The sequence below is a fragment of the Balaenoptera physalus genome, assembly GCF_965194825.1.
Source record: "Balaenoptera physalus genome assembly, chromosome: 10".
NCBI lineage: Eukaryota > Metazoa > Chordata > Mammalia > Artiodactyla > Balaenopteridae > Balaenoptera > Balaenoptera physalus.
The window spans coordinates 82,966,490-82,987,302 of record NC_138889.1 but is presented as its reverse complement, the minus strand read 5'-3'; positions in this window follow the sequence as shown (position 1 = coordinate 82,987,302).

Sequence of the window (20,813 nt, the reverse complement as noted above, 5' to 3'; positions counted from 1 at the left end):
TAAGGTATACATAATCAGGAGGGTAGTGTCATAGAAAAAATATAGGTGTGAGAGTTAGAAACCAAGTTTGACAGACTTGTGGTTGCCAAGGGGGAGGGGAGGAGGGAGAGGGATGGACTGGGAGTTTGGGGTTGGTAGATGCAAACTATTACATTTAGAATGGATAAACAACAAGGTCCTACTGTATAGCACAGGGAACTGTATCCAATCTCCTGGGATAAAACATCATGGAAAAGAATATGAAAAAGAATGTCTCTATGTGTATAACTGAGTCACTGTTGTACAGCAGAGATTGGCACAGCATTGTAAATCAACTAGACTTCAATTTAAAAAAATACCAAACATAAGTAAATAAAAAAAGAAAGAAAGAAAGAAACCAAGTTTGAATCTCTGCTCTCTCGCTTAACATGACTTAAGCCAGTTATATGAACTCTCTGAACTTCAGTTTTTCTAACTGACAAATGGAGATAAAGTTGTTGTGAGGATTAAAAGTGATAACACTTATATGAAAATGTCCTAGTTGGGTAGGGAGAATAGGGGTTTTGAAGTCGAAAATACTTTAAACCCCAAAGTACTGCATATTAGCTATGAGACCTTCAGCATATTACTTATCCTCTCTGTTTTGATCTCATATATAATATTGAGCTTATTAGATAGATAGATAGATAGATAGATAGATAGATAGACAGACAGATAGATACAGACAGACAGACAGACATATCATCTTCCTCTTCACCATAAATCCTCTCCTTTAGGTGTCTTCCTCTCAATTACTGGCAACTCCACCAATCCATCCTCTCAGCTGTTCAGATCAAACAACTTGGAGTAATTTTTAATTCTCCTCATGACACAATCAATCTGAGAGCAAATCCCATTAGCTCAACCTTCAAAATGTATCTAGACTTTGTCCTCCTCTACTACCCCCTCCTCCATCACCCTGCTCTGAGCCACCTGTCCCATTGTCATAACTTCCTAACTGGTTTTCTCACTTCCACTCGTACCTTCCCATCCACTATTCTCATCACGGCAGCCAGAATGACACTTTTAAACATCAGTCAGATCCAATTCCCCAGTGGCTTCCCATGTCAGTCAGAGGAAATGATGGTCTTTCCAATGGCATTAAAGGTCCCTCCAAAGCTCGCCCACCCTTACCACCCATCTTACCCCACTCAGCCACCCGTATGTTCTCTCCTCCTATGTTCTCACCTGCACCTGTACCACACCCAGTCCGCTAGCCTCCATGCCATTCTGGGAACATTCCAGGTTCTCTCCCACCTGAGGGACCTTATAATTTCTATTCCTTCCACTTGGAATGTTCTTCACCACATAGCCTGAAACCTCCCTACCTCAGCTCCTTTAAGTCTGCTCAAACATCATCTTCTTGCCAAAGCCTTCCTTGTTCACTCATTTAAAATTTCAGTAGACTCTCCATCCAGTGCTCTCTATTCCCTTAGCCTACCTTGTTTTTCTCTATAACATTTATCACCATCTAACAGTGTTATATTGTGCTTATTTACTCTTTTGTTATTAATGTCTCTTCCCCCAAAACACACACACACACACAAATGGGAGCTTCACAAAAGCAAGTATTTTTGGCTGTTTTGTTCATCGTTGTATCCCCAAACCTAGAATAGTATCTAGCATATAGTATTCTCTCTCCCCCTCTTGCTGCTCTCCTCTTGTGATTTCTCCTCTTCTCGTCTACTCTTCTCTCCTCTTCCCTCCCTTTACCTCCTGTCCCCCTCCTCTCTTCCCCTTTCTCTCTGAAATATATATGTAGACATATCATGGCAAAATTTCTGTACTCATGGAATGTTAGAGAAAGTGATATACAAAGCAAATCTTAAGTTTCCTTGGCTTGTTAGAAAACAACCCCCCTTCAATGGGAAAGAATATAGAATTAATCCTACATTTAACATATGTGTACTAGCACCCTACAATGTGTCAGGTACTACTTTATTTAAGAGAAATAAGAAATAACCTGTGTCTTCAACTCACTGTCTAGTTTGAGAAAAAAGCGAGTAAATAGGTAAGAAATAAGAGAAAGGTACTCACACACACAAAATATTTTACCTACTGAGGAGGGAATTGTGGGAGGTTTAAAAATACATTTGACGTGGTCAAGATAAAGCTGGTAATAACAATCAATTAGAGAGAAGACTAATAGCACAGTGTGAATTTGGTGCAGAAGTTTCCCCATCTGATGAACCTAGGGGGTTGACCAAGATGATTCAAGAGTTCCTTTGACAATGAGTCATCCATAATTTCATGATTGCTTTTGCCTGTTTGCGATTATGAAATGATCCTCACGCTATCATTCCTAATATTAGAAGATTCTGTTCTAACCAGTACAAATTGTTAGGCCAGGGAGTGGGTGTTTATGGTATGGGTTTATTTGTTCTCCAGTGGGCCAGGGTTACAGTGAACTCAGCATTTACTGGATAATAAACACATACTAGAACCTTCCCTAATTTGCTGAATGGGACTAAACAAGAGGTGTTTGGGGGCACATTCAGGGGAACTCAAAGAGCTAGATGGAGGAATGCGGAAGGTGACTAGTAATAGCTACAGTGTTCCTGTATTATGAAAACAAAATTGTCCTTCTGAGTAAACATTTAGCAAACTGGCAAATTCATGACTCCAGTGGGCAGAGGGCTGAACATGCCAATGGCAACAGTGAAAAGAAGCCTTGAGGACATCCCTCCAGTTTCCAAACCTTCTTTTATTAGTGGAAACTTTTGGAGTGCTGCTCCATGCCCTAGAGGTCTAACTCTGTGTGAGGTCGAGGGTGGGACCTTCAGACACAAAGGGAACATCTGGGGGGAAAAAACCACATCTTCTTTAAGAGAGCTCTTTGGGAAATGGTAGGAATAGCCAATAAGTGGATGGTACTTTGTGATTTCATATGCATTGTCTCATCTACTCTCATAGTATCTCTGCGGGGTAAGTACTATCATTTTCCTCATTTGATAAAATAGAAAACTGAGAAAAGAGAGATGAAGTGACTTTCCCAAAAGGCAGACACAGGACTTGAAGGCTGGTCTTTTCACTCTCAATTCTACACTCGTCTTTCCCTACTTGCTGTGATGAAATTCAGGAAAAAAGAGCTTGGAGAATTCTGGTCTAGAGTACTGTTTCCCAGGCTTGGTTGCCCATTGAAATCACTTGGGAATATTTACAAACCCTGATGCCTGGGTGCCAACACTAGAAATTCTGATTTAATTGATCTGGGGTACAATCTGGACAAGGGGATTTTTTTTTTAAGACCTCCAGGTGATTCTAAAGTTTATTCAGAATTGAGAATAACTACAGGGAAATTATTTTAAATTACAGATACTCTGAGCTCCAGGTCTTTTGAGTTAGATTCCCATAGGTGAGTTGGGGTAATTGTATTATTTTATAATCTTCCCAGGCTGTTCTAGTGAGTAGCCAGATCTGAGGACCACTGGTTTACCATATGATCTTTAAAGCTGCTCAAGGTGAGTACTACCTGAAGATCCAGGTACTAGTCCTACCTCTGTTCTTGTTCTTGTTCTCATGGGGAACTGATTCATCTTCACAATGTCTCTGTTGTTTCTTCGTCCTAAAATAAGGCTACTGATATTTGTTCCATCAATCTCTTTGAAATGTTCAAAGGAAAAAGTGATGAATGCCCAAGTGTTTTAAAAGTTATGACACATCCTACATTTGTAAGGTATTATTATTATTGCTCCCCACTGGTATTCTTGGTTTTTATCTCTAAAATTGACTGCCTTCTGAACAGGCCACCTCCATAGGAGAAGGATTCTAGGCTTTACTTCCTACTCTCTCTTTTGCCCTCTTTACAATCCATGAGGAGGCAGCCTATGACTAAGAAGAAGGGTCACTGCAGATTCTCTTTCCCATCAGAGGAAATAATACATAGAGGAACCTTGCCCCGGTGAGGGGAAATGGAAAGAGATGAGAACTGTGTAGCCCCAAGAGCAAGCGTTTGTTGTTAAATATACAAATACAAACAAAGGACTGAAATGTTAGCCAATATGATTTCCCAGCACTCAAATTCAATTCAGAAATGAGACTGCCCATTACCAATAATATCCTATCCGATCGGAAGCATGCAGCTTCTTTACTGGGGCTATGCCAGGGCTTTGTGCATCTAACTCTATAATGGGGATATTAGGAGTGACCTGGCAGTGGGGAGGAGATACTTAAACATTGCACATTATACAGATGCTTTCTCAGTTCAGACGCAACTCCTTCCAATAGGTCACTACTCTTCAAATTTTCAGAAGGATGACATAAGGGGATGACCTTTAAGAGGTTTTAACCCTTTCAACCCTAAAGAAGACTGCAAATCACTAATGCCTGGGATCCAGTCCCAGAGATTCTGACTTAAGTGTTTTCAGGTGGCATCATGTAGTTTTTAAGCCTCCAGGAAGATTGCAGTGGGTAGTCAGTGCTGAGACCCCAAGGAGAGAGAGTTGACAGAGTAAGAGGGGCCAAGTCTGTATCCCCAGTCCCTTACTTTCCCTTGGGGGTTCTTCTGTGTGGGCAGAAAAAAAAAACTCATAAAATTTGAGTTCGCAAAAGCAATATTTCTGAGTAAATACTTTTCTGTAATATGTTGTTATGAATACCTATGTCATCTAAATTTATAAATTAAATACTGTAAGTAGACATGTTATTATTTTACTCATCTCCCAATTTTACATATGTATGCTCCCCCAAATCTTTTTAAAAACATTTTCATGGGGAAAATGAGGAAATCACTCATGATCAGGCGTAGATAGAAGAAGGGTTGATTCCTACAGTATTTTTAGAGCTTTAAATGTCTCATATGCATTGTGACTTCCTAATGTGGGAAAGGAATATAACGTGGTATATTTCCCATTCTTACTTGACCATGGAAACTTAAGCCACATAAGACAGGAAGTCTGCAGAATGCATACTGGGAAACTCTGCTCTTGCCCAAAAGAATCCAACCCACCTCAAATATACCTTTAGCAGCTTCCTTTGATCTCTAAGCACAATGCCTCCATGTGTGCGTGCCATCTTACTGCTCATCACAATGAAGCTATCTCCTGTTGAGCTAGTACATTTCATCCAGGAGAAACTTTTCATTTTGTTCCTTTCTGTCACTTACTGGAATACCATCCTTACTGAGTGATTGACATAACAAATGAGCTCACCGTTCAGATGTGATCCTAATCCCTATGACAGAGAATGCTCTGGCCGTTTTCAAGCTCATCAGTATAATAATTCCTTAACTATACAACATCCAAACCACCACAAAATCATACACCAAGTAATGGAGAGTCAAGTAGCACTTCTTATCTGCTAAGTGATGTGTGAGTATACAATGATGGGTAATAATATGAATTGTAATTACAATGAATTGAGCATTCCTTGGGCTATGGTACTGATTAAAAAATTAATAATAACTATGAGTGATATTAATGATCATATTTGGAGTATTTATTATGTGGTGGCCTCTGTACTAAGGACTCAAAATTTAATTTTCACTATAATGATCCCCACAAGATTGGTACTGTTATCTCCATTTTACAACTAGCAAAAGTGGGTGTGCGACTGACAAGGGGTTAATATCCAAAATACAAAAAGCTCATGCAGCTCAATATCAAAAAAACAAACAACCCAATCAAAAAATGGGCCGAAGATCTAAATAGACATTTCTCGGGCTTCCCTGGTGGCGCAGTGGTTGAGAATCTGCCTGCTAATGCAGGGGACACGGGTTCGAGCCCTGGTCTGGGAAGATCCCGCATGCCGTGGAGCAACTGGACCCGTGAGCCACAACTGCTGAGCCTGCACGTCTGGAGCCTGTGCCCTGCAACGGGAGGGGCCGTGATAGTGAGAGGCCCGCGCACCGCGATGAAGAGTGGCCCCCGCACCACGATGAAGTGTGGCCCCCGCTTGCCGCAACTAGAGAAAGCCCTCGCACGAAAACGAAGACCCAACACAGCTAAAAATAAATAAATAAATAAATAAATAGAGTAGCTATTAATTTTAAAAAATCATAATAATAAAATAAATAGACATTTCTCCAAAAAAGATATACAGATGACCAAGAGGCACATGAAAAGGTGCTCAACATCACTAGTTATCAGAGAAATGAAAATCAAAACTACAACGAGGTATCATCTCACACCAGTCAGAATGGCCATCATCAAAAAATCTACACACAATAAATGATGAAGAGGGTGCGGAGAAAAGGGAACCCTCCTACACTGCTGGTGGGAATGTAAATTGGTACAGCCACTATGGAGAGTAGTATAGAGGTGCCTTAAAAAACTAAAAATAGAACACCATATGATCCAGCAATCCCACTCCTGGGCATATATCCAGAGAAAACCATAATTCGAAAAGATACATGTACTCCAATATTCATTTCAGCACTATTTACAATAGCCAGGACATGGTAGCAACCTAAATGTCCATCAACAGAGGAATGGATAAAGAAGATGTGGTACATATATACAATAGAATATTACTCAGCCATAAAAAAGAACGAAATAATGCCATTTGCAGCGACATGGACAGACCTAGAGATAATCATACTGAGTGAAGTAAGTCAGACAGAGAAAGACAAATATCATATGATAATGCTTATATGTGGAATCTAAAAAATAAATGGTACAAATGAACCTATTTACAAAACAGAAATAGAGTCACAGATGTAGAAAACAAACTTATGATTACCAAGGGGAAAAAGGGGGTAGAGGGATAAACTGGGAGATTGGGATTGACATATACACATTACCATATATATAAAATAGATAACTGATAAGAGCCTACTGTATAGCACAGGGAACTCTACTCAATACTCTGTAATGACCTATATGGGAATAGAATCTAAAAAAGAGTAGATATATGTATATGTATAACTGACTCACTTTGCTGTACAGCAGAAACTAACGCAACATTGTAAATCAACTATACTCCAATAAAAATTAATTTTAAAAAACCTGAGGGTGAAAGTCAACATAACCTACCCAAAATCACATAACTACTAAGTATCTAAGTCCAACTACTTAACCCTCTATGACACTGCATTTCTCAATCTGTGGCTTTCCAGAGATTATCCCAAGCTGTTTGAGGACAAAGGCAGTCTAGCACCATATTCCAGAGTTATACCTCTAACTCTAAGTGACTGGCTTTTATACGGTAGCTACAGCTGGTGGCAGACAGAAGGAAATAAAATGAATTAGTAAAAGGCCTATCTAATACTAACCCAGAACTTTAAAAAGCCCAACAATGTACTAGAAATGGTTTCTATAAACATTTTTCATTTTCCTATTACTATTTTTTAAATTGAAGTATAGTTGATTTACAATGTTTCATGTGTACAGCAAAGTGATTCATACATGTGTATGTCTATATACACACACACACACATATATTCTTTTTCAGATTCTTTTGCATTATAGATTATTACAAGATTTTGAATACAGTTCCCTGTGCTATACAGTAGGTCCTTGTTGTTTTCTATTATTTTTTTGAGGTACTTGTTCTATTGTATTTGACAGCTCTTCTATGAAGAAAATCCTGGGAATTGTTCCCCAGGGAGGAACTATTGATATAGCAGGAAAATACTACTGACCTAGGTTTGAATCTGGGCCTCCACATGACTTTGAGTGAGATACTTAACCACTTCTTGTGGAAAAACTGGGGATAATTATATCTTCCTTGCAGAGTTATTATGAGATATAAATCACATGATGTCATTTGGAAAGCCACGCACATAGTATTTGTGCAACAAATTATAGTTTTCTTCAGGAAAAACAAGGAAAACAATAGGAAAAACAACAACAGTTGAAAAGGTGGCAGGCCGTCTGCTCTTCTGCCCTTTAGCTTCTTGGTGCTGATATCATTCGCAAGTTTCCACTAGGGGGTGAGCATACTGTGCTCCAAGTGGTTATTTTAAGTAGCTCAGATTTGGCTGAAAAAGGTAACACTAACTCTAAGGGCTTACCTTGGGCAAAGATGATATAACCTTCCCACCTGTGAAGAGGCAGATACATGCACTGATGGAGCTTCAGTGATGAAAGCTGCAGACTGCAGGATGGTCTCTGTACTTCCTCAGTGCACTTTCATCAGTGTGCATTCTGGCAGTTTCCCAGCCACCAGGAAAACTTTGTACCCAGAGAATCTTTTAATTCAAAGAACAATGATAAGTACATTTGCGTACTCTGTGAAAAGTATATAATGCAATCTGAGGTATTTGATGTAAGTCATAATTAGAATGCCTAAATCTTCATAAAATGATACATGCAGGACCACGAATATTTCATCTTTATATTTGATGAAAAATTATTAATAAATTATTTGTATGGGCATTTTTGCAGATTTATATTTAACTTTTAGACTATAACTACTACTTTGTAGATGGAGGGGATACTTTCTTTTAAAATCAAAGACAGTGGGGTCTGTCAAGGTGGGGAGATGTGACTATAATTTTGGAAAGATGATAAATGTTTCAAAAATGTAAATGCTGTAGACCAGAACATCTAGGGACTAAAATATTTCATAGGTAGATAAATCCTGATGATGCAACTTACTAGCCTCGGTGTACTTGTCAATAAAATGAAAATAATTTTATATAATTTGTGGAGTTGATGTGAGGATTAAATAAAATGACCTGTGTAAAGAGCCTAGCGTGAGACCCCACATGGAGTAGACACTGATAAATATTACTTCCTTTTGCTTTTTCCTGTGTCAAAATGGGCTTCACCTAGCAGATCTTATTTGGCAGAGTGGTTTAAATATTCTTTGGGGACAGAGAAAGCAGCTTTTAGCAGCTAGCTTTAAGCCCTCAGAAACCTAGAGTGAACGCTAACCAAAAATAAATTAAAAGGCAGTGTGAAAATTGTAAACATAGACTTATTCAGTTATTTTTTATAAAGCTTGTAGAAAACATTTAAAATGTGTAAACCGAAAACAAAGGAGGTGAGCAGCTGTCACAGCTGAGATGACAATTCCACGGCTTTGGAGAGTTTACACTCATCTTCGCGCCTCAGTTTATCCGTCTTCCTCAAGGGGATAAAATAGAGAAAACAAAGAATATGCTACAAGGTCTCAGAATGCTTCCCCTCAAAGCTCATTATTATGACATAAAAGCAGCTATTTGTAAAGCATTGCTTAGAATCCTGTTGTTATATAATTAGAACAAATCACATTCTGTTGTTCTCCATTTATTGAAAATCAAGAGGAAATCCAATTCTGAGTGGTTGATTGATTCCCAAAGGACTTGTGATGCCGCCTTTTATTTCACAGCCCTGGCAGCCACATTCAACCTATGCCCCAGTGAAAAGAATATAAATAACATGCGTAGGAAATGAATGAACTACCCAAGAAGAAATTTTTCTTATATGCTTTCTTTTCCAGTCCTTTTCTTGGGGCTTTGAAATGGTCCTCAACTTACCAGGACCAACAGAACTTCCACCTTTGAAACATAAGGCAGGCTACACCATGTAGCTAGTGCACGCAAGCAACATTTGCTACCTCAAAATGTCTCTTTGGGGACTTCCCTGGTGGCACAGTGATTAGGGATCTGCCTGCCGGTGCAGGGGACATGGGTATGATCCCTGGTCCGGAATGATCCCACATGCCGTGGAACAACTAAGCCCATGCGCCACAGCTACTGAGCCTGCGCTCTAGAGCCCACGAGCCACAGCTACTGAGGCCGCGTGCCACAAATACTGAAGCCCGTGCACCTAGAGCCTGTGCTCCCCAACAAGAGAAGCCACTGCAATGAGAAGCCCGCGCGCCGCAAGGAAGAGTAGCCCCCGCTCGCCTCAACTAGAGAAAGCCCACGCGCAGCAACGAAGACCCAATGCAGCCATAAATAAATAAATAAATTTATAAAAAGAAAAAACTTTAAAAAAAGATGTCTCTTTGGCATGTGGATTATTTCAAACTGAAAACAATCAAGACCCAAAAGGCTCAGGAAGAAACTTTGACTTTTCCCCTAACTGCCTAAAGAATGTACATAGAGGACCTGTCCCAGGCAGGGAGCTATCACCATAGATCAGTATAGTATGTACTAGATATATAGACAGAAAGCAACCCAGCAAAGTCTGCTTGTTAAAATCCCTCTCCGTGTCCCATCATCTCTGCCTATCCCAGCAAACATTTGTTTACCAAACATCTGCTTTTCCATCTCCATGTCAATTGCCTTCCTCCCCTTTGAAGTCCCAAACCACTAACCTCAACATGCTCCTTTGTCTTTAGCTGAATATGGTATTTAAGGTGAGAGCTTCAGCCATTTTGGTGAGTTACTCGTTCTCCTGGGTCTCTCCCCGTGTATACATGTTATTAAACTTTTATCTGATTTTCTCCTGTTAATCTGTTTCATGTCAATTTAATTCTTAGACCAGCCAGAAGAACCTAGAAGGGTAGGGGAAAATGTCTTCCTCCCCAACACTAGCTAACAAAAAACAGCAAGCAAACGATAATACATTTGTAGAAATGAAGCACTTTCATAGCCATTATCTCATTTGATCCTCAATAACTCTGTGGCATGTGGCAAGGCAGTTATTTCTTATTATCCCCATTATACTTATGAGGAAACTGAGGCTCAGGTTGTAAAGCAAGAAAGTGTGAATGGGGTGCAGTGGGAAAGGGGAAATGTTGACTCCCTCTCAAAGGAGGGAGGTGATGGGCAAGAATGATATTAGAATGACCTCAGTTCTCTATGGGAATGGGGCAGTATATAAGAAATGCAAGTTTTTAGCAAAGCAGGGAGTGACTAATATGGCAGCAGTGACATCCCCGTGTATGCCATCCTCCATGGGTTCCTGTGAGCCTGGGATGTTTTGCAGTTACTTACAAGAATGCAAGCAATGTGATTCATTCCGGCACCATTTAAACTTTAAGTTCAGCTCAGATGTAAAGACAAAGGAGAATATGCCACCAACCCAGCTGGTTTTAGTAAATGTAAAGGCAGATTACCCAAAGCTTAAAAAAACCTTAAATGGACTGCCTTTCTTACCCCACCCTTACGGAGTGTTGGCTAGAAGAACTTACCTATTGTGTTAGGTAGCATGAGAGAAGGGGAAAAACAGAGTAGGGCAACCCAAAGTCAAAATCAACAACCTTTGTGAATCTGAGCCATCGACTCTTTGCCTAAAGGGCATGAGGGAGGAACCAAGTTTCCACCCTCTTAATGCAGAAATGAGAGTAATTGTTGAGAGAAAAAGGAAAATCTTTTCCTTCCTCCCTCCCCAGAAAAAGCGTGATTAAATAACAGCACAATGGTGCCATTCCAAACCCCAATATCCTAATTAGAAAACAAAAATGACACGCTTTTAAAAAGAATTTTATACACATTTCAGATCCAAAACAATAACAAAGTAGGGTGTCTCCAAACCTGGATCTAATGTGATTACACACGGTAATTAACAATGAATTTGTAACCAGCCCTGTTGGCTCTGTTCAGATACCAAGGATGGGAGTCCAGTGGATCATCAGTTGTGGGTGTAGATCCCTAATCTAAAGGCACTGAAACTTCTGGGTGATGAGAGATGGATTCCAAATAGCTGCAGAGACTTAAAGGAAAAGAACAAGGCTTTTGAGAGTGAAAGCCAGCCAGACACCTGGGTTTCTATCTTGGTGCCAAATGTCATCCCTCCTGTCTGCAGACATCTATGGGACAGAATCAAACTCAAGCCCAGTACATTCAGCAAAGCAGACTCAGTCCAGCATTCAACCCTCTGCCAGGCTGATATTAGGTCAGAGGACATCTGTCCCAGCCAGGAAATGAGGAGTGCCAGAAAGCTTGCATTCAGCCTGTCGTCCTGCGTTTGCTGGGACTTGCAGCATCAGTGTCAACAGAGAAAATGTTGATGCTGGATGGCAGATTCCTCTAGGCTTGATTTTGAACAAGGCCAAACAGAAAGCCCTCCTTAATGAAGGATTTGGATGATGGATTATGGTACCGTGGTGATCAAACCATTTCAGCCATTCCCATACAGAGGGATCACATCACCATCCAGGGAAGCAAGCCAGCCCTAGGCCAAATTAAAGACGAGGCCAGATCTGTCCTTGGCATGCTCAGTGTCTCTACCCACCTCCCTTCTTTCGACATGCTCCCCCTTCCCTGACTTCTCCCTGCCCCGCACCCCAGCAAGGCCCAAACCCTCCCTACTCCCTCTCGCTCTCCAAGGATCCCTCTCAGTAAATCGGTTATCTGAAAGGAGGCATTGCCCCACCGTGACAACATTTACTGAGCTTCCATTAAGGGACAGACAAAATGCCATATATAAGAAAGATAAAGATGTGAAAAACTTACTCTTGATCCTTGATGAGTAGAGCCTTATAATTCACTCAGCAACATGCATTGAGTCCCCTACTGTGGGTAGGACATAGCGCTGGGCATAACCAAGGATAGAGAGGTGAGGAATATGTGTTTTCTACCGCGAGAAATCCCTTGAACGCATGAAAAGACTTAGCACCCCAAAAAAGAAAAGACCTAGCACCAGACACGTAGAGCAATGCCATGGGAAGAGCCATAAAGTCTTGGTCAGTTACTGGAAAAGCTTCTAACCGCTCTCCCTGCTTCTACCTTTGTCCCCTATAATAAGAATAACAATAATAACTAATGTAATATAATATAAATCCATTCACCACTTAGGAGCCAGAGTTTTCATGGTAAAATGTCAATCAGATCATGCCACTTCTAGCTTAAAACCTCCCAGAAGCTTCCCAGTGCACATAAAACAGAATCCCAGCTCCTTCACCACAACTGAAAAGGTGCTGGATGGCTGCCCACCCCCCATCTTTCCATTGTACTCACTTCAGACACATTGGCTATTTTTCTCTTTCTCAGACATTCCTGCCTCAGGACTTCTGTTTTTGTAGTGCCCTCTGCCTGAAATGCTTTTCCTCCAGATTTTTGCTTGGCTGGCCTCACTTCATCGTTCCAGACTCAGTTCAAATGCCCCTTATTCAGAGATGCTCTCACTGATAAGCCCATCTAAAGAGGACCCCCAGAGTCACTCAACAGCTATTCTCTTTTCTTCATGACATACATCACTATCTGAAACTATCTTCTTCTTTTTTTTATTTGTCTGATAGAAAACTCACACTTAGCAAAACCAACATTGAGCCTTCTCCAAACCTGCTCATCTTCAGTTTTCCCCACCTTGCTTAAAGGCATCTCTGGGGCTTCCCTGGTGGCGCAGTGGTTAAGAATCCACCTTCCAATGCAGGGGATACGGGTTCGAGCCCTGGTCCGGGAGGATCCCACATGCCGCAGAGCAACTAAGCCCGTGTGCCACAACTACTGAGCCTGCGTGCCTAGAGCCCGTGCTCTGCAACAAGAGAAGCCACCACAATGAGAAGCCCGTGCACCGCAACAAAGAGTAGCCTCCACTTGCTGCAACTAGAGAAAGCCCGTGCACAGCAGCAAAGACCCAATGCAGCCATAAACAAACAAACAAATAAATAAATAAAGCCACCTCTGTTCTTCCAAGCCCATGCACAGCAGTGAAGACCCAACGCAGCCATAAATAAACAAATAAATAAATTAATTAAAAAGGCATCTCTGTTCTTCCAATTCTTCCAGTGGCTCAGATCAAAAACCCCGGAGTCACCCTAAACTCCTTTCTTTCTGTACCATCCATCCAGAAGTCCTATTTGTTCTACCTTCAATATAACCACTTTTTATATTTCCTATAATATAACTTCCCTAGTGTCTCTCTCTTTTTCACCTGCATTAGCCTCTTACCTGGTCTCTCTGCTTCCTCCTGGCTCCCGCTTAGTCTATTTTTAACACAGCAGCCGGAGTGATCTTCTAAAAAGAAGTTATTTCCCTCCTCCAAACTTTCCAGTAACTCCTCATCTTCCTCAGTAAAAGCCAATATTCAGCATTGAGAGCCATGTTGTCCAATACAGTAGCCATGGTGGCTACTGGGCCCTTAAAATGTGGCTCGTCCAGGGGATAGCAGTGCGGGGAGAGAGAAATTAGGAGTTTGGGATCAACATATACACACTACTATATATAAAACAGGTAAACAACAAGGTCAATACCTTGTAATGACCTTGTAACTCAATACCTTGTAACAGCCTATAATGGAAAAGAATCTGAAAAAGAACACACACGCGTGCGCACACACACTCACACACATATATATAACTGAATCACTTTGCTGTATACTTGAAACTAACACAACATTGTAAATTAACTGTATTTCAATCAAAAAAAAAAAAAACTAAGTCCATAAAAAAATGTGGCTCGTCCAAATTGAGATATGCTCTAAGTGTAGAATGCACACTGGATTTCAAAGGCTTAGTATGAAAATAAGAATGGAAAACATCTCATTAATAATTTAAGATTGATTACATATTGATATGTTAAAATATTGTCTATATTTAGCTAAATAAAGTATATTATTAAAAATAATCTAACCTGTTTCTTTTTTAAATTAGGCTATAGAAAATTCAAAATTACATCTAAAACTCATTTGTAGCTCACATTCTATTTCTACTGGACAGTGCTGGTATGGTTAGTATGTAGTTATAAGCCTGGATGAGACCATCTAGGCAGTGAGAGTAGACAAAGAACAGAAAAAGTCTAAGGATGGAATTCTGGGGACCCTGCAAAATTAAGAGTCCAGGGAGATAAAGATGAACCATTAAAGACGACTGAAAGGTGTCCAATGAGGTCAGAGAAGACTCAAGACTCAGCCAAAATTAAAAATAAATAAATAAATTTATTTTAAAAAAAAGAGAGAGAAAGTGAGGGAAATAGAAATGGAGACTGCAAGTATGGGCAATTCTTTGAAGGAGTTTTGCTATAGAGGGGATAAGAGAAATGGGCAGGTGGCTGGAGGGAAACATGGGATCAAGGGAGACTATTTTCATATGAGAAATACAGCATGTTTATATACTGATGGAAATAAATTGATAATGAAGAAGAGGGAGCCTCTCCAACATTTCTAGAGAAAAATTACCAGAGTATTCTCCTTGAGTAGATGTGGGGTCCTGGGACCTGGTGTACAAAGGGAGGGGCGTGCCTTAAATCGGAACATGGACAGTTGCTCAGGGTAACCGAATGGAAGATGGAACATGGGCATAGATGCAACTAGGTTGGTAGAAGTGCTGGAAGCAGCATATGGAAGGTCGCTTCTGATTGTTTCCATTTTCTCAGTGAAAAAGAAATTATGGTTGTTAGCTGAGAATGATGAAGAAAGAGAAAGTGTTGAAAGTTTGAAGAGAGGTTTGAAATCTTGTTTATGAAGTAAGAGTGAATAGACTAGGGAAATGAATTAGAATTGCTGGGCCAACTTGAGTTTAGTGGTTCATGAGTTTAAAGTGAGACCATGGGTAAAATTGGGCGTTTTCCTCCATCCAAGTTCAGCAACCAGAAAACAGGTGCAGACTAGGAAGAGAGTTGCAAATGACGAGGATTGGAGTTTTGCCAAAGAAGGACAAAGAAATAAGAGAGGTGCCAGGGACTTAGGTGTGTAATGTGAGTGATTATTAGGATAGAATATAAAATCTATCTATAGATAGATTGGATGAAGAGGTAAGTTAGGACATGTGGGAAATGGGGACAGTGAAAAGATGGTAGGACATATGAATTATCTGGTCAAAGTATTTTCAAGTCAGGGTGGAAGGGACAGAGAACTGGAAGGATATGAGGTGGGGGTCCTAGAGTGGAATGCTTGAGATTAAGATTAAGATATGGGAGGTAGCAGTTACTGATAAGGAAAAGGTCGAGGGTAGGGGATGAATGGCCCATTCTGGGGGGGATGAGTGGTTGAGATTGAGAGAGAAGGAGATCATTAGAGGAGAAGAGGTCATGGAAGTCAGAGACCAGAGTATTGAAATGATCATCTACATGGAGATTGAAATTGCTAAGAACTATCACAGGCATGTTATTGGAATGAGTGAGGGTGTGTTCCAAGCTTAAATCTTCAAGGAATGTGGGGAGTGTCCCCAGGTCAGCAGATGACCGCAATAATGAGGGATAGCTGGTAATGATGCCACAAGCTTCACACCAAAGTTCTTTAAGAGAGAAGAGAACTTGATCTGGTAGAAGCAATGAAAACCAAAGAGACATCTCCCCCGCCTCTAGGTCCAGAATTCTATTCCAAATTCACATTCCAAATATAGGTTTTTGATGCCAGAAGCATTATGCTCTAATCCAAAAGGACGGCATGTGACTAGAGGCTTCATACTTTAACTCAAAGGAAATACTTATTAGTTGTTGAGACCAGAGACCTTGCATACCACCAGTGTGGGAAAGATGTTTTGGAAAAGGCATCTTTAAACCATACCTGGGCACTGTCCCATATGTGCAGCTGTTCCTATATAGAACCTTCTTCACATCAACAACAACAAAAATACATAAAAATCAGCACACGGATAAATGTTTACTAATGATTAGAAAAATAAAATTTTACCTGCTACTCTGAATGAGGGATGTTCAGCTCAAGCTCATTGAGAACCAGCAAGATGACTCAGTGGCTAAGATCTGTTGAAATGCTCTTAATGATTTTTACAGTTGTTTCCTTAAAAATGGGATCTTAATAAGCAGGTCGATGTTAAATTAATAACATGGAAGCATTCGAAAAAGCATATTGAAACATGATTTTAGCCCATTCACTCAGGCTTAACGCCATACTCTGGGGGTTTTTTTCTTCCTAATAGAATATCATCCATGGGAAGGAAATATTTAAGTTGGAAGATGAGGTTTAAAACAGAAAATTAATGAGAAGGAAAAGTATAGCTTTAACAACAGCCATGCAAAGGCAAGGTAGGCCCAGCGCTACGATCTTTCTGCCACTCACTGGCCTCACCCACGCTTCACTCATTGAATCATCGCTGAGCATGGGTAACATGCCAGATACTTTGCTACCTGCTGGAGAGTCAGAGAAGAATGAAATACCATTCTTACCCGCCTAGTGAACCTAAGCGTTCACTATCTGATTGGAGAAAACAAACAATTTAGTAAACACAATACAATATTGGTAACTTGTATAAAGTGCAGTATAGAGAATGGACCATTAGAAGTAAGCTTAAAGGGTGAGCAGAAATTTATTAGACGGAGAAGAAAAGCAAGCCAGGCAGAAAGAAGGGCAGGTAAGCATGGACTATTTGGGGAGCATGAACAGCAGGACTGTAGAACCCAAAAGGAAGGAATGGGAGACAAAACTGCTTATTACAGAAGCATCCAAATCCTTTGCCCCATTTCTAGCCATCATTGCCCCATTCTCACCATCCTGCTCTTCCAACCCCCATTCAATCCAAATATAGTCACCTTCCATGGGAAATCCAAATACAACAAGCATGTTGTGATTTTTGTAAATATTACTCAGCTTTAGAGGCCATGAGGAAGGATCTCACAGCATAAAATTCAGCAGTGCACCTCTCCCTTATCCTTTTGCCCCTCCCCATCTCACGACTCATCCCATATCACCTCACACCATCTCACCCTGGTCTAATTATGCAGAATCTCTCCTTTCTTCTTGAAGTTTTGGTACTTTCAAAGAATCAGAGCTTAACAACAGACAACACTCAAACAAAGGTTACTCTCTCAAAGGAATTTTCTTACTATCTGCTATGAGAGTCTAAGCTTATCCCTCTGATTATACTTCTAAAATAACAGTTCTAATTGTAGTTCTTCAGCTTTTAAAATCCTCTAATGGCTCGCTCTAGCCCAAAGAAGAAACCCAAGCATTCAGGAGCCTCCACAATCCACCTCAGCCTAAATTTTCTTTTCTTTTTTTTTTTGGCCGCGTGGCTTGTGGGGTCTAAGTTCCCCGACCAGGGATCAAACCTGTGCCCCATGCAGTGGAAGCATGAAGTCCTAACCACTGGACCACCAGGGAAGTCCCCACCTCAGCCTAAATGTTAACCCTCATTTTCTTCCACACACTCCCCAAGCCCAGGTAGGCACCTACACCCCGCTGAAGCCCTCCTCATTTCCTAAACAGGGCATACATTTTTTTTCCTGCATGGCTTTGCTCATAAAGCCCTCTCTCTGGCATTCCCATTCTCCACTTACCCACTTGTCAACATCCTCATCATTCCTGAACAAATGTTTCCTTCTTGCTAAAGCTGAGTTTCTCAATCTCACACCATTCACATTTTGTGCTGGATAATTCTTTATTGAGGGGGCTGTCCTGCACATTGTAAGATGCTAAAGCAGCATCCCAGCCTCTACCCACTAGATGCCAGTAGCAATCCTCACCCCATCCCACCATCTGCAGTCGTGACAATTAAAAATATCTCCAGACACTGTCAAACGTTCTCTGGGCTCCAAAATCGCCCCTGACTGAGAACCCCTGCTCTTTAAAATTTTCTCTAGTTACCCCCCGTGAGAAAGCACTTCACCCCACTCTTTACTACACAACACTACTCAATTAAAACCCCTGCAACAAAAGCAGTAAGAACAGAAATAATAACATTTAGCACATCCCTCTTTTGTTTCTGGGGTTGCTTAGATGTCTGTCTCCTTATCCCCTTCCACTGGATTTGTGAGCTCTTTGAGAGCAAGATATCTTCCGGGTATCTCTAGGACCCAGCATGGTGATTTACTAGAGTGGGTAATCGGGACATATTTGCATAATTGATGTGATAAGGCTATAGTCTCTGTCTTCTGACTAGCCATTTGATGACCACATTAGTTGAAAGATTAAGAAGCTAATTATTCTAATGCTGTTTTGCAAAGTTCTGTCCATGCCTGCTGAGTTATAAGAAGCATTAAGAACAATGGATTCTGGAGAGTTTGGGGTGGTTTTTTTTTTTTTTTTAATCTTCATATTTTGGAATGGTTTGTGGTTGAATAAATGTTAATTTTTCAGACTCAATTTACCTTAACATAGTAATGTGGTTCATTTCAATGAATATTTTAGTTTGAGTCCATTTGCAGACTGAATGCTTTTTCAAAGTTTAAATGTAAATATACAGTAGTGGGCCAAACTGTAAAACATAGCACTTTGGTAAGTGCTGGTAGAAAGCATTCTGGATTGGTTCATTTGTACAGATTTCATTGTCCAAATTGCTTGAAAGTTCCTTGAGGGGAGGAACACATCTGGCATTTCTCCTCTTTCCCATAGCACTTGCTAAGTAAATTCTTTTGAATTAATTGATTGAAACTTTCTAATGGGAGAAAATAAATCTATTGACCTAGAATGCTCCAGGAACGAAGTTTAGAGTTAAGTTTTAGAAGTTGTGGTATGGTATGGCAAATATTCTAGAGGCTTATCCCAGCATTCTTTTTCCTCTTTTCCCCAAGGGATAGAGTTGAGATTTTGTAACTGGGCCCTTTGTCATTCAAAATAAAATACTTGCCCCAAATTACCTATCTCTGAATTTCTTTTACTTACTTTAGATGCATGGATATTTCGAAGTTTTGTGTTTATATGCATCTGCACCTAATATTAACTAATACATAAATATTTAATTGTAATTCAACAATATTTTTGAATAAGTGCTATGCACTAGGTCAGTAGGTCTCAGCAAAGAGAGCACATTACAAAAACCATCATAGTTTTCCGAAAATACAAATGTTCCTGTCATACTTGAGACTTTCTGAATCAAAATTTATATGATGGGCCTCTGGCATGAAAAAAATATGTATATATATATATACATATACACACATACATACTCATACACACTGTTATATGTATCAACAAATTAGATAAATTAGATGGCATGAATATATATATTAGTTATATATAATATATAGTGAGTTTATATGTATTTGTATAGTTTTTCATAGTATTCCCTTATACTCCTTTTTATTTCTGTAAGGTTGGCAGTAATGTCCCCTCTTTTATTCCTGATTTTAGTAATTTGAATCTTCTGTCATTTTTTCCTGATCAGTCTAGCTAAAGGTCTGTCAACTTTGTTGATCTTCACAAGGAACCAAATTTTGATTTCATTGATTTTTTTCATGTATGTATATATCAGAAATATATATATCCTACTTATGTATATATATACTACTTATGTATACTACTATATATATTCTACTTCTTGTCTAATCTTTACTTTTTCTTTCCTTCTACTTATTTTGGCTTTAGTTTGCTCTTGTTTCTTGAGTTTCTTAAGATAAAAGTTTAGGTTATTGATTTCAAGTCTTTCCTCTTTTTTAACATAGGCTTTTATAGCTATAAATTTCCCTCTGAGTACTGCTTTAGCTGCACAATAAATGTATTCTTTTAAAGCCCTGAAGAGAATTCTGATGTGCATACTTAGTGAGAATATGCTGTATTTCTTTGCCACCATAGATTTTTGTTTGTTTGTTTTCCATTTCCCAGCATGGTTGCTGACCTTTTGAATCCACAAAGCTTTTCTTATAAAGCAAAGTGCCTTGGGTTTGGTTTGGTTGAATTTGCTTGCAGCTCAAAGATTTTTTTCACAGCCTTATCTAAAAAGCAAGGGCATGTTTGTTTTACTTGGTCTTTTCTGGGAAGTGAAGACTTAGGTTATATGGGCCCTTTTTAAAAAGCCCTTTCAGTTGGAATTTTACTTGTCTGCTTGTATTTCAACTAAGTGTGTTTTTGGCAGCCCTGACACAATGTTTATGTCATTTAAGCAGAGGTCAGCTAATAGTGAAAGCTTCCTGTGCTACATAAACCCTCTCTCCTGGCCTCTGTACTTTGTTATTTGCCTTGCTTTGTCCATGATTTGGCAGCATTATCTCCCACTCCACGTGACAAGTGACATCATTGCTATAATGAGAATTCCAAGCAGCACCACTGGATCAAAGCCCATCTGTGTGCTTGCTCCCACACTTGACAAAACAAATTCCAAATTCATTCAGCATGCCAGTGCCATTTAGTCACTGTGACATATCCCAA